Here is a 15,266-nt window from a genome sequence, read left to right as displayed (position 1 = left end):
GTAGGCCTAGCACCGAATGCAACCTCAGGATGCACTTTAGGTTCTGTCCCTAGTAATGAAGCAGAAATACTTTTAATAACCATGATAAGTGAGATGAACCTGCCTCTGCCATTGTAGTCATTTGGCCATTTCACTTGTGTGTTCAGATGAGCCTGGGGTCTTGGGTGCTCTAGCACAGGGGAGAATTGCCTGGCGTGTATGGAGGTCTCATATCCTATGATAACGTGGGCTGTAGGATACAGTCAAGGATACGTGCGTGGAGGAAGGAGACTCCTCCCATTAGAGGTGCTTTGTATTGTCAGGTGTTTGAACAGAAAGAAGGAGAAACAGAGATAGAGACAGATTGCTATGAAGAGAATGGGAGAATATCTCATAGAGGCTCTTAGAAATAATTTCATTGGCATAATAGGAGATACAGCTACATCCGTTCTGAAATTTGGAAAGTATAGCTGAGTTTTGCTACACTGAGATAGATAGATAGATGATAGATACGTAGGTAGGTAGGTAGATAGATAGATAGATAGATAGATAGATGATAGATAGATACTCTTATGTATTTCAGAATATGTATAAAAATAAGAGTGTTTAATGAAATGTAAAATATTTTTCCAAACTTACAAAAACAATCTGATGACCCTGGTTAGGAGAGCAAGGGGGAGCTATCCACCTAGGATTGGAAATTAACTTATAAATAAGTTACCCCGGGGAACCATTATAGAGGCTCCAGGGGCCCTTTCTTAACTGTGAAATCAGCAGCCAAGCAGGCTGTTTTAGGGTAGATGTCAATGGACTGGGATTTCTGCCTATAATGTGAGCCTTTTTTAAATTAAAAATATATTTACAGAGCAGTAATTCTTGTTATATAGAAATAAAACTAATGAACAATCAAATGTATAAAAATCTAAAGGAATCCAATAGAACAGGGTTTCTTAATTTTGATAAGAATACTTCCGGGGCCAACAGAGATGTTTAGAGTCTACAAAACTTCTGGAGTTGCCTGAAATGTGATGTTAATGTATACCTACCACCGCCTCCAATCCAAAAAAACATGTAGCCAACAAAAAAATGTTGGCAAGGATATGGAAGAGAAGGAACACTTGTGTACCCTTAGGGGGAATACAAACTGATACGGCCACTGTGGAAAACAATATGGAGGTGCCTCAAAAAGTTAAAAATAGAACTACTCTGTGATCCAGCAATCGCTCTACTGGGTATTTACAGTAGAATACAAAAGTATTAATTCAAAGGGATATATGCACTCCAATGTTTAAATAGCGTTATTAACAATAGCCAAACTGTGGAGAGAGCGAGAGTGTCCATCGACTGATGAATGGATACGGACGTGTGTATGTGAACACAATGGAATATTACTTCGTCATAAGAAAGAATGAAAACTTGCCATTTGTAATAACATGGATGGAGTTAGAGAGTCCAATGCTAAGCAAAATAAGTCAGCGAAAGACAAATACCATATGATTCCACTCATATGTGGAACATAAGAAACAGAACAAATGAGCAAAGGAGAGAGAGAGAGAAATGAAGACATACTTTTAATTGTAGAGAACAAACTGACAGTGACCACAGGGGAGTTGGGGAGGTAGATGAGTTAAACAAGTGATGGGGATTAGCACGTGTACTTGTGAGCACCGGGCAACGTATGGAATTTTTGAATGACTATATCGTACACTTAAAACTAGTATAGCACTGCATATTGACTAACTAGATTAAAAAAAAAACTTAAAAAGCCAAAATTCTACATTAAAAAAAAAAACAAAAAACAAAAAACAAATGCACAACCATGTAGCCAAAATTGGGAAGAAGTTTAGCACTTAGTTTGAGAAACCCATAGGTTGAGGTCTAGCCTTTAGGGTAATATAACTGTACTTAAACCAAAGCATATTGTGAATGAATGAAGAGAAAGGCTTTGTAAGAAACCCATTTATACAGAGATGTTCCCAAGAGGAGAAAAACCTTTGGCTACTTCCATTCTTCCCTTGTTCAGTACAAAAAAATAATAAGGGTTAGGTTTTATAGGGTTTCTCTTCCTGACTCAACACACGTGGGTTTGTCAGTCTACTCTTCAAGGGGTGTAATGAGAGGCTTTTAATCCCACATTGTTTCTTTTTATATATGCCATAGTCTAAGGAGGTTATGGGTAGTTTTTCAGAAGCACTTTGGAAACGTTCCAAGTGGGAGCTAAATGCCACTCAGAGGATTGCTCAAAAAGGAAACTCAGGTGTTACCCCTCGATCATCCCATCACCGGCGTATTATGCTGTGGACACTTCAGCCACTGACTGAATTTCATCTGATTTCTTCACAACCCTGAGCTTGTCCCAGTGGGGACCTTTAGGGCGTCTGACTCTATCTCAGCTTAGGCAAGAATTCCGGTTTTCTTGCCCAGTATTTACTTCCTGACCTTTTGGTCGCATCAGCTGTTTCCTGATCCCCAAAAAAGGATCCATATCAGGCGGGTCATTCTGGGGGTGTTAAGCAATTCTGTTTTACTGGAAGTTCTTGTTCTCTGAGAAACGATGGCTGGGAATGGGGACCAAGGTCCCTGCTAATGAAGCCCCAGTGACGATAATTCTGCTCTCTAGTAGTCAACTGACCCCTGCAAAGGTATGTGCTTGAAGGTGCCATCTTGTCCTCCTTCCATTGATTTCGTAGTAAGTTGGCTTCATGGGAAAATAGATAAATTTCATCTCTCACTTCCCTTCCTTTCGAACCGAAATAAATAGTCTCCTTTAAAAATAGTTAAAATATTTTCTACTCCTGTGTGCGAAAATGATTTGCTCTCTGGGATTGCTGGCAGCTGTAAGAACTGGGATGTGCAAGAAACCAACCCTTCACTGGCAGATCGCTGGTCCGTCGTTTGCAATCCAGCTCTTTGGAACATTATGCATCTGTCTCATCTCTTCTTGTAGAACGTATATTCCTTGAGTAGAGATCCCAGATGTCAATCCCATTTATACTGTCCCCCCTCCGGGGCGTAGTGGGTTCCTTAGGTATGTAGGATGCGTCTGTTAAGGTAGGGGTTCCACGTGAAGCTGGAAGTGGTTGTAATTTGCATGTCCGTCCCATCTCCTGCCTGCCCAGCCCTTTCCCAGTTCTCCATGATGATCGTCTGTCATCTCCCCGACCTCTCCCAGTGCTTGAATAAATAATTAAAAAAAAAAAAACCCATGTGTGTCACATGGCCTCGTACAGTACTGAGCATGGAGTGATCCAAAGGTGGTTATTTCAGTGTGGCTGTCTGAAACTTCACCTAGCAAAAGGGGTAATGGGGTCCACATATTTGTACTTACCTAATATCTGGGTTTTTTGTTTTCTTTTTCTTCAGACTCCAAGCGCAAAAAGACTCTTCCCCCCAAATGCTCTTTAAAACATCATCTCATTGGTCAACGAGCCTGAGGACACTGACTGACCTTAGGCCAGAGAGGTGGCAGCCCTTAAGAGTCTGAAGATTGTGGGTGTGGTTCCAGAAGGTCATCAGCATGTAGTCCTGAAACAGGCAAGGGCTGAGAAGTCTCTGTTGTACGTCATTAGAGCATGAAGCCAGATTCAGATAATGCTGGCGTGAGCCAGAAAGAACAGGGGCAAACACTCTCGAGTCGGTGCCGCCCTTCCAGAAGAAAGACTGTTCTCTGAGCCCTCAGTGTAGGGCGAGGAACAGTTCCTGAGTGAGAGCCAGCGACTGTAGAACCTGTCACACGGCTCATGTCCTCCGATGTCACCGCGCATGTTCAATTCTATGCTTTTCCTCCAAAGGGAGGGCTCAGATGCTCTGAATAAATCCTGCATCAGTTAAATCTGAAATGATAACCACACACCCTCAGTGGCTTTCTGAAATAGACAGTCCTTCCCTGACAGTTGAAATCAAGCATTTATACTCACAGGAGGCAACACCGTGTAAGCTGCCCTCAGATATTAAGGACATTTATTCTGGCTCTGTATTTCATTTGGCACATTTCCCTAATGCCCGTGTCCTGACCTAGCTGTGCATTCCCCTATGTGGTCTTTCGAACACACACGGTCCTGGGCAAATCTACCGGATGAGGCCCAAGCATTATTGTTAATATTTTTAAAAACTACAAACAGCAGCACAAACCCTTCCCAGAAAAAAAGGGGGGGGGGATGATATTCATATGGCTTGTGCACAAACCACTATATATCATTAGTATTTGTGCCATTTCTAATAATAGTGACTTCCTGATACTTTGACATTTGCCGGGTAACCATCTCAAAGTTTCCTCCCCCAAACGGTTGAACAGGATCTCAAAATCCAGGTGTTCTAAAGGGTGAACTGCAGATTTTTGGATCACGATTCCCAATAAGGTATTAATCTTACACGGTAATTCAGGATACCTATTTTTATCGAAAGTTGTTGCAGGAAGTGTTAGGAAGCAGTACTTTTCGCATTTGATAGTTGCTTATTTTATTCATTTCTCTTTTGCCCTCCGTTCCATTCCGTTCCACTTCATTCATTCCAAAAGGGTTTTTTTTTTTTGAAAAATCACTAACTTTAGGGGGTGACTTGTAATTTCGAAGTCATTGGCCCCTTTCTTCTCCCAGTATGGTCTTCGCTTCTATACACATGTTAAGCTGTACTAAGTGAAGGAATAAGGGAGAGCAAGACGCAAATAGAAACTCAAGCCTGGCCAATAATACCCGGTCTGGACTTACAAATGTGTTGGTGAGCTGAACGCTTCCTTCTAACACTCCAGTAGATTTTAGATTTCCCTTTGGGCTATAATGACCAGACAGTAATCAACTCTATGGTAAATGTGAATGGTCATGATCTCCCCAGCTGGGCAGGAGAATACATCTGGCTACTCTTTGAGGATATAATATTTAAAATGTAGGATTATCATTCTGATTTATGGGCACCAGTTGAGGATGATGGGGTATGGGAGCCTACACAGGGAGATGACGGATTGGCTTATCTGCTCAAGGTCATGGTAAAAGCGATCCTCTTAATGCTTTGATTCAGGCTGTTACGTGGGTCCCTTGTGTCTGTCTGCCTCCGATGTGTTTTGCAGAATGTTCTCACATCAGTAAAGAGACAAGTGTAGTAAACCGAACTAGGTAGGAGAAAGCATCACTCTATTGAGTTCTAATTGTTCCTCATCAATAATGTGGAGGAAGCCGGAAAAGAGATTTCCTATGGGGCCACCCCTTAATCCTTCTGTTTAGCCTATGGATCACGATGTTCTATTCATTTTCTGTCTGATAATCCTCACGAAATCATTCTAACACTGCTTAGAATCTTTCTGGGGGCTGACATCAGGGAAGATGACAGAGTGGGAAGCACGAGGAATCTGGCTGTACACCTACAAAACAATTGTTCTGGGGGAAAGTGTCTGAAGTAATGATTATGGAATATCTGGAGTCTATTTGAATGCCGGGAGCTTGCAGGAGAAAGCTTGGCTAGGACATGGCAGTTGGTCACAGTCAGTTTCAACCTTTGGGAGGGTAGCAGTGGTACCCAGCGCCCAGCCCCTAGCCTCATGGCGGGCAGCTATGCCGTTCCCGGGGTGGCCTGCTGGACCCAAGATGGGCGATAAGCACCTGGTCCTCCCAACATCAAGGTTCCGTGTTCTGAATGCGGCTTGCTGCTTTGACCGCTCAGGTTTGGGCACACAGGCTGGCTGGCATTGTCTCAATGCCTGCTGGCTGACCTGCCCTCCAGCTCAGAGTACCTCTGAGTACCTCTTTTTTGTGTGTGTTTTTGCTTTTAATGTATCCTTTTTTCGCCTTTTGGGAGTCAGACGTTTTCAGGATTTTAGGACCTTCCAAAGCAGCCACGTAGGTCACGTAGGAAGCTACTATTCATGTTCGTGGAAGGAAGCAGAAAAGACCTGGAAAGGTCTTAGGCGTTCCCCTCAGGCTAATCGCCAGCACGGAGACACCCTTCAACTATCAAAAAGACAGCAAACCTGGAGAAGCTGATTTCCAGAGTTAGCACATTAGAAGATTAAAATGCCTCATTTTCAGTAAAAAGAAAAATCACAAGGCACACACAGAAACAGGAACCTCTGACCCATCCAAAGGAACAAAGGGACGGAAAGCTTCTCTGAGGAAGTCCAGATGTTGGGCTTGAAGGACAAAGACTTTGAAACAACTATTTTAAAGATGCAGAAAAAAGCTAAATGAAGATCTGGACAAAGGGAAATGATGCTTCGGGCTCATCCTGCATATTTTTTGCCCCAGACCTAGAATCAGTGGTTTCTCCAAGGAGCATTAGTCCTTTAGGGAATAACGTTAGAAATAAAATTCTTTGTGCTCCGTGTGCTATTTGCTGCTGGGTTGTTGATTTGGGTTTTGTTTTGTTTTGTTTTGTTTTGTTTTGTTTTGTTTAGGTCAACTTGGTTGGCAGAACAAAAACTAGATGTGTTTATACTAACTTGTGTATATTCCTACCAGCTAAACATGAGTTGGTACAGATGTCTCCAACTTTTTTTTTTTTCAAAACAAATTTTTAATGTTTATTTTTGAGAGAAAGAGAAATAGAGTGTGAGTGGGCAAGGGTAGAGGGAGAGGGAGACCCAGAAGCCGAAGCAGGCTCCAGGCTCCGAGGTGTCAGCACAGAGCCAGATGCGGGGCTCAAACTCACCAACAGCGAGATCATGACCTGAGCCAAAGTCGGACACTTAACCGACTGAGCCACCCAGATGCCCCCAGATGTCTCCAACTGTAATTAATTACTGAATAGACGATCCTATACTCTTCCCCTTTGCTTAGCTGTAAACTCCCATGACAATAGTAAGAAATGTGGCCCCTACTTTTTGCCATCCATCCACTTGGCTGTTCCATTCTAGAATGTGTGAAAAGCAGAATCAGAATGGTTAGACTGCACCCGCCCTGGCAAACAACCACGTCATCTGGAGTATAGTACTAATGTATGGTTCCTTTTGCCTTTATTTAGTCTCACAGACTCCATTCATTTCCAAAGTGACTTAGGCCGGGGGCGCCTGGGTGGCTCAGTCGGTTAAGCGTCCAACTTCGGCTCAGGTCATGATCTCATGGTCTGTGAGTTCGAGCCCCACGTCGGGCTCTGTGCTGACAGCTCAGAGCCTGGTGCCTGCTTCGGATTCTGTGTTTCCCTCTCTCTCTGCCCCTCCCCTGCTCATGCTCTGTCTCTCTCTGTCTCAAAAATAAATAAAACATTAAAAAAAAAGACCCAAAGTGACTTAGGCTGGCACGTTTCCTGCAGTTCCCTTTCAGTAAGTTTATTGCATCCTTTTTGTGACACAGATTCTCTTTCCCGTCACAGTTTGCATTTTTTTCCTGGGATCTCCCAACCTCCAGAATTGTAATTTTTTATTAGCATACATCAAGATTTGTTCTTTGTGCTGTAAAGTTCCATGGATTTTGTCAAATGTCTGTCTTGTGCCTACTACTGCAATAGTATAAAGAATAACTTTATTGCCCTAAAAACTCCTCTATACTTCACTTATATACCTCTGCCTTCCCCTGAATTCTTGGAAACCACTCACCATTTTGTTGGGTCTACAGTTTTACCATTTCTAGAATGTCATATAATTGGAATCATATAATTTGCAGTGCCTTCAATGGCTTCTGTCACTTAGCAGTGGGCATCCGTGTCTTTTCATGGTATGATAGCTCATTTCTTTTTGTTGCAGAATAATATTCCGTTGCACGGAGGGTTCACCATTTATGTAGTCGTGAATCTATTGAAGGACACCTCGTTGCCTCTAGTTTTTGGTGAGTATGGAGAATGCTGCCATAAACGTTCGTGTGTCAGGTTTTGTGTCGACGTGAATTTTCAAACTGATTGTGTAAACGCCAAGGAGCGTGCTTGCTGGATCGTATGGTAAAACCATATTTAGCTTTGTAGAACCTTCCAAACTGTCTTCCAGTGTGGCTGTCCCGTTTGCGTTTGCAACATCAATGACTGAGAGTTCCTGTTGCTCCGTGCATGTGTTATTGCCGATTTTGTTTTATTCTTATTTTTTCTAATTTTAGCCATTCTAATCCTTGTGTGGTGGTATTATTTGAATATGCAATTTCCTGATGATAAATGACAATGAAGGTCTTTCCATGTGCTTACATGCCACCTGCATATCTTCTTCACTGCTGTATTCGTTCATGTATTGTACCCACTTAAGAATTTTGTTTTACGTTCTCGTTGAAATTTAAGATCATTTATTATATTTTGAATTCAAGTTCTTTTTTTAGATATATGTTTTTCAAATATTTTCTCCTTGCCTGAGGCTTTTTTTTCATAATCTTAAAAATGTATTTCATGGAGAAACTTTTTGCTTTTATTTTCTTTTAATAAAGTCCACCTTAGGGGCACCTGGGTGGCTCGGTTAAATGTCCGACTTCGGCTCAGGTCATGATCTCACAGTTTGTAGGTTCGAGCCCCACGTCGGGCTCTGTGCTGGCAGCTCGGGGCCTGGAGCCTGCTTTGGATTCTGTGTCTCCCCTTCTCTCTGTCCCTCCCGTGCTCATGGTCTGTCTCTCTTTGTCTCTCAATAATAAACAAATGTTAGAAAAATTTTTAATAAGGTCCACTTTATCAATTTTTTTCTTTCTTGGGTCATGCTCATGCTTTTGGTAGCCTGTCTAAAAACTCATTGCCAAACCTAAGGTCAGCTTGATTTTCTTCTATATTTTCTTCTAAGTTTTATAGCTTTGCATAACATATATATATATATATATATGTATGTATGTATATGTTTTGGTTTTTGCAGAGGGATGTCCAATTTTCTCCATTGAATTGGCTTTGCTTCTTTATCAAAGATCAGTTGACTATATCTGTGTGGTCTATTTTCTGGAATCTCTGTTTTCTTCCATTGTTTGATGTGTCTGTTCCTTTGCCAATACCATGCTGTTTTGATTCGTATTAAGTGTTGAAGTCAGGTAGCGTTATCCTCCTCTGACTGTGTTCTTCAATATTGGCCATTCTGGGACTTTCGTCTTTTCCAATAAATGTTTGTATCAGTTGGTTGACATTCACAAAGTAGTTTGCCAGGATTTCGATTGGGATTGCGTTGACCTTATAGATCAAACTGGTAAGCATTGACATCTTAATATTATTGAATCTTCCATACCATGATTATGGGATATCTCTTCATTTATATGATTTTCTCGTTAGTTTTTAATTGTATGCATACAGGTCCTATAGTTATTTGTTAGATTGATACTGGGTAGGGTTATCTTTGGTAAAACCCATGAAACTGTTTAAGTGGGTAAGTGCTTAAGCGGTAACGTGTGGGAGGAGAAGCATTGTGTAATCCTGTGATTAAGTCTCCGCATTTTATTTAGTTTGAATCCCTAGGCTGTGGCCTTCACAAGTGCTTCTCAGTTATCCCCACTTTCCTCCTTTAGGTGAAATAAAAAAGCTAGAAGCGGTTGATATTGGGTAATTTCCCTTCTCCGACATCAGCTAAGACTCTTGTAAAGTCCGATATTTCCATTGGCGTGCGGGTCCTTTTTATGAAGGATGCTCTGGGCATGTTTTTAAATGGTTACTTTTCCCCTCCCCCTGCCAGAAACACAAGAGCTTTTCCTCCCTTTTCTATATGAGAACCTGTAGGTAAAACCCAGGAGCATGCGGTTGGAACATTTTGAACCTGAACATGTAGACTGTGGTTTCTGAGAGTTTCCACCTTTACGTTAGTCTGATCTCAGTCTCCGGCCACGTGTCAACACAGTTTTAGGGTTCTTACCAATTTATGAGTCCGCTGACTTGGGCATCCCGTCGGCTGATATTAGCTTTGGTTCTGTCTCTGTCCGTCTCTTCCGATTTGGGGGATGGTGGTTTGCCCTGTGACCTCAGTTCTGCAATAATTACAAGAACAGTCATTTATACTGTTGGCTCAGCTTTTGAGCTTAAGAGGAGGAATGACGATTTCTAAACCCTTTACACGCGGTAGATAAAACCAGAAGAGTAGTTCTATTTTTAAGAAGGTATTCATGTCAAATTCGATTTGTTTAATGAAGATATTGTTATGTAGATTTTATGTGTATATATATATATATATATCACATTATGTCAATTTTGATAAAAATTTTTAATAAATTGGGCATTTCATGTAAGTTATGAAATCTGATGGCCTAAGGTTTTCATTTCTGCTATTGCCTTCATTATGTCTGCAGCATCTGTGGTAATGTTCCTTCTTTTATTCCACATGCTGATAATTTCTATTTTTGATTTTTGTTTGTCAGTATAATTAACCTTTTAAAGCATTTGGTTCTTTCTTTGTTCAGTTCAATCATTTTCTCCATCTTTTGCCTTAAGTCTTTGGTCATATTTGGATGGTCATTTGGAAGCCCTGATATGCTGATTATAGTCTCTCTGTCACCCCTACATCTTCTATTTACTATTATTTCTCCTTCTGGCTGTGGGTCACATTATCCAACTCTTCCTATGTGCAGTAGTTATTGATCACACACTTGGCATTGTCTGTGCTACGTTGTTCCGAGTCTCACTTTGTTCATCTCCCTCAAAGAATATTGAATTTTAGTCTGGAGGACAGTTTGCTTTCCTGGTGACCTACCTTGTTCTTGTTGAGGCTTGGTTTTAGGTTATGGAGAGTAAGTCAAGAGTATTCCTTATCCTGATTCTTGGGCCAGAATCGCTCTTCTGTTAAAGAGTGGACTTTCTGGGATCTTAAGTAAATGCTCATTTAGAGCTCTCCCCTATACTGGGTCGTAACTTCAAAGTATATGGCCTTGTGTGCTTTGGGAATTTCTGCTTACCTCTCCTGCAGAAGACCTTCTTTGCTAAGCTTCATAGAGTCCTGCTCTGCACACATATAAATATTTGGTCAAAACCTCAAGACTATCCCTATCAGGTTTATGAGGCTCTTTCACTGTACTTCCTCATTATCTTATATCCTGTCCCAGAAATTCTAGCCACCACTTCAGCCCCTATGTCTGGCCTCTGTTTTTTTACACCAGCAAGATAGGAATTACGCCTTCAAACGGTTACATTACACATTTTATACATTTTACAATAGCTTGTAGTCTGAGGGGGAACTGTATAATTCACAATGACCAGAACCAGAAGAAAAAAATTAGTATTTAATTAAAAAATTTTTTTAATGTTTTTATTTATTTTTGAGAGAGAGACAGAGCAAATGGGAGAGGGGCAGAGAGAGAGAGAGAGGGAGACACAGAATCTGAAGTAGTCTCCAGGTCTGAGCTGTCAGCACAGAGCCGGATGCGGGGCTCGAACTCACGAGCCATGAGATCGTGACCTGAGCTGAAGTCTGATGCTCAACCGACTGAGCCACCCAGGTGCCCCAATTGATATTTAATCTTTAAAGAAACCTTTTTAAAATAATTTAATCCTATTCTAATATCTTACATATATTTTTATTTAAAATGATATAGATTTTACTATTACCATTTAGATATTTACTTTTATGTATGATGTGAACTGGGATATAATTTCATATTTTGCCGTATAAATAGTTACCTCTGTATTATGAATTCGGTATCTGTCTTTTATCCATTATTTTCCATCCTTTACATAGTCACTGTTCATCTAGGTGAGAAGGAGGCAGATTCAAGCTTTCCAAATAAAAATATTAAGAAAGGAAAACTTTGATCCCCAAAACACCAAATACCACTAATATATTACTCTTGCACCTTTAACAAGAAGGATAGCTAAAAATGAGTGGAAAATGAGAATGTTTATTTCCTGCAGTTTAATAAACTGGAGGCATGATCCAAAGAATGTCACACTTAGCATTTCATTTCCTCTGGGCTTTTAAAATGATGTTTAATTGCAGATGGTGACCTTCTGGATAAGACACTGTTTGCAAGTGTTAAATTTCAAGTAGGTGGTTTTCATGGTTTTTTCCATAATGTCTCTCTAGGGAGTAGTGTATAAAATCCAGGCAGAGATCTGTAAATCAAGGGGGGAAAAAAAACAACAAAAAACCAGATACTTCTGTGTTACCTGATTGCTCACCTACCTAGTCCCAAGGTTACAACCAGATTTGAAATTCAAACTATTTCAGAATAAAATTTTTATTCTCAGTTAATGGTGTCTGATATTACTTTATTTTATATTTAGAGGTAATAGATAGGAATACAGCACTTTGGTCTCCTAATAAATGTGAGGTTTTTGAATTGCTATTCATACAAGAATACCAATTTAAATACTTTATGACCTTAACAGAAATGAGTAGTTGGCCTAATATGACTCCTTGGGATTCTGCATTCAGCTCTCTTGCCTTGTCTCATGGAAGGATGGTTTATATATCTGTCCACAGTCTGTTGCATAAATGGTCGGCATGTGTCCAGAGCATGTTAGATTTTACCTACAAAGGGATACTTTTCTGTGTTGGAAATTATGATAATGGCTGCAGGAAGGGTGATACGGAAGGGGCACTTATCCACTTTGTAATAGTCCGTGTCTGTGCCTCTAGCACTTTCTCCGGAATATCGACAACCGTGTGTTACCTCTGGCTATTCATTTCTGTCCACAGCCATTCTGAGCGTGTCAGCTGATTACAAAAAGATTCGAGGGAGAGATAGATAGAAGTATCTATCTGGAGATACCCAGAGAGGGGTCCTTTTCTTAAATATCATGGCTGCTTTTGGTCCTGCTGCAGATGCCCTTCTGGCAAGGATAGCGGAAATGCTAGGGGAAGGAGGTAAGGTTGCAGGAATGGGCCAGGAGCCTGCCGTGATAAGTTCTTTGACTGATTCTCCCCTGCTCACTACCAGCCTGCCCGTTGCTGCTCATGCCTGCACACAGCGGGCCCTACGTTCTCAAGGTTCTGCAGCAAGACCAGAGGGACCCACGAGGAGACTCTGACTTTCTCATTAGGAATTTCTGTTTTCGTAGGAGCGGCGAACCTGCAGGAATCTGTGACTGTATGTGCACCTTCAATTTGGTCCATCGTTTGTGATTGAATTTCATGTGGCCCTCCGTGAAAAAGCCAAGGTTAAATTCACGGTGCCTACTGAGACTGCACGTGTTTTCATCTTTTCAGACCCTAGGCTTACGTAAGTGAACATGTTTATGGTTTTCAATAGTTACATGGAACTCTGGTTAAAAAAAAAGAGTTTATTGTACCACCTACACCTACAAAGCTTAATACAGTAACCCTTGAGAGAAAGAGTGGATTTACCTGGGAAGTTGAAGACTCTGCCATTACAAAGGGGCTTGAGAAAATGAAACAAAAGCCAGGAGATGAATATCTGCCTGTTGCTAATAAGACTGTGCAATCCTACCAAGCTTTTGTCGATAGATCGATCTATCTATGTATCTATGTGTTTATCTATCTATCTATCTATCTATCTATCTATCTATCTATCTAATCTATCAACAATCCATCCATCCCAGTGGCCTCTTACTGTATTCAAAGGCAAAGACAGTAAGTTCCTTGTTTTCCCAAGACATGATCAAGGTAAATGCACTCAATGAAACAATACCAATGAGGTACTTTGTAGCTAGTTAAAAACCACAGTGAAATGTATGGATATAGCCTTTTACCTGCCTGAGGTAAATGACATCTTGGGAAACAAATCATTTTCTTTAATTTGTTAAATTTTAATTCCATATTAATTTCAGGTTTGCAATGTAATGATTCGGCAATTCTATACATTATTCAGTGCTCATCCATGACAAGTGTGCTCTTAATCCCTATCACTTATTTCACCCGCTTCTTTACTGACCTCCCCTCTGGTAACCATCAGTTTGTTCTCCATAGTTAAGAGTCTGTTTTTTGTTTTGTTTTTGGTTTATCTCTTTTTTACTTCGTTTGTTCTGTTTCTTAAATTCCATATGAGTGAAATCATGGCGTTTGTCTTCTCTGGCTTATTTCGCTTACCATTGTACTCTGTAGATTTATGCATGTTGTTGCATATGGCAAGATTTCATTCTTTTTTATGGCTGAATAATATTCCAGTGTGTGTGTGTGTGTGTGTGTGTGTGTGTGTGTGTGTGAGTGATGGACACTTGGGTTGCCTCCATAATTTGGAGACACAATTTGTAAATAATGCTGCAAAAACCATAGGGGTACCTATATCTTTTTGAGTTAGCATTTTTTGCTTTCTTTATGTAAATACCCAGTAGTGGAATTATTGGATTGTATAGCAATTCTATTTTTACTTTTTTTAAGGCACGTCCATACTGTTTTCCACAGTGGCTGTACCAATTTGCATTCCCACCAAGCATGCACAAGAGTTTCTTCTTCTCCACATCCTCACCGACATTTGTTGTTTCTTATGTTGTTGATTTTAGCAGTTCTGATACGTGTGAGGTGATATCTCGTTGTGGTTTTGGTTTACATTTCTCTGATGATGAATGATGTTGAGCATCTTTTCACGTGTCTGTTGGCCATCTAGATTGTCTTCTTTGGAGGGGCACCTGGGTGGCTCAGTCGGTTGGGCACCCGACTTCGGCTCAGGTCAAGATCTCGCGGTCTGTGGGTTGGAGCCCCACGTCGGGCTCTGTGCTGAGAGCTCAGAGCCTGGAGCCTGCTTCACATTCTCTGTCTCCCTCTCTCTTCCCCTCCCCCACTCATGCTCTGTCTCTCTCTCTCTCTCTCTCTCTCTCTCAAAAATAAATAAACATTAACAAAAATTTTTTTTAGATTGTCTTCTTCGGAGAAGTGTGTGTTCATGTCTTCTGCCCATTTTTTAATTGGATTATTTGTTTTTTGGATGTTGAGTTGTATGAGTTCCTTATGTATTTTTGGTACTAACCCTTTATCAGATATGTCATTTGCAAATATCTTTTCACATTCAGAAGGTTGTCTTTTAGTTTTGTTGATTGTTTCTTTTGCTGTGCAGAAGCTTTTATTTTGATATAGTCCCAGCAGTTTGTTTTTGGTCTTGTTTGCTTTGCGTCAGGAGACATATCTAGAAAAATGTTGCTGTGGCCAGTGTCAGATATGTAACTGCCTATGGTCTCTTTTAGAATTTTTATGGTTTTAGGTCTTACATTTAGGTCCTTAATACACTTTGAGTTTTTTTTTTACTGTGTATGGTATAGGAAAGTGATTCAGTTGCATTCCTTTACATTCTTTAAGTTTCTTGATGAAATTAAACATTTGGGTATAAAACAAAATGGTTACTAATAGACTGTAGAAATTAATTAATATTCTTTCTTCTCATCAGATAAAGGCGAAAAGTGGTCTGAGTTACTCTGGTTTAGTCCTTTCAATATAGAAACAGTAAAGATCACAGATACAGAATACTGTATTGATCCAAAAAACTTAAAATTCTTATAAAGCTCATTATTAGCAAAACAAAAACAAAAACAATAAACATGCC

The sequence above is a fragment of the Lynx canadensis genome, chromosome C2 (assembly GCF_007474595.2).
Source record: "Lynx canadensis isolate LIC74 chromosome C2, mLynCan4.pri.v2, whole genome shotgun sequence".
NCBI classification, from domain to species: Eukaryota; Metazoa; Chordata; class Mammalia; order Carnivora; family Felidae; genus Lynx; species Lynx canadensis.
This window is presented reverse-complemented; position numbering follows the sequence as displayed.